The sequence below is a fragment of the Penaeus monodon genome, chromosome 21 (assembly GCF_015228065.2).
Source record: "Penaeus monodon isolate SGIC_2016 chromosome 21, NSTDA_Pmon_1, whole genome shotgun sequence".
Lineage (NCBI taxonomy): Eukaryota > Metazoa > Arthropoda > Malacostraca > Decapoda > Penaeidae > Penaeus > Penaeus monodon.
The window spans coordinates 14156132-14156447 of record NC_051406.1 but is presented as its reverse complement, the minus strand read 5'-3'; positions in this window follow the sequence as shown (position 1 = coordinate 14156447).

The window sequence follows — 316 nt, the reverse complement described above, 5'->3', positions numbered from 1 at the left end:
CTAAGCCAAGTTCATTACAACTCCTCCTCTGAGCTCCAATGTCGTCATTCATACCTGATAGCTTATCAGGTGAGTGACGTTAGGAAAGGCCTCTTATCTTAAGCACTTCACACCTTCCAAACACCAAATTTCATAAAAATTCGTAAATCCCTTAGGGGTAAATGGTTTTTTCCCTTTCATTTTTTTTAATATCAAACTGTAAAAAATTTTTTTCCCAATATAATATAAAAAAACCTGGTCCCATTCACTTCCTAAAAAGCACAATTGGGAAAAGTAGGGGTTTAAAAAAAAAGAGATGAGACATATTGTTTGGATT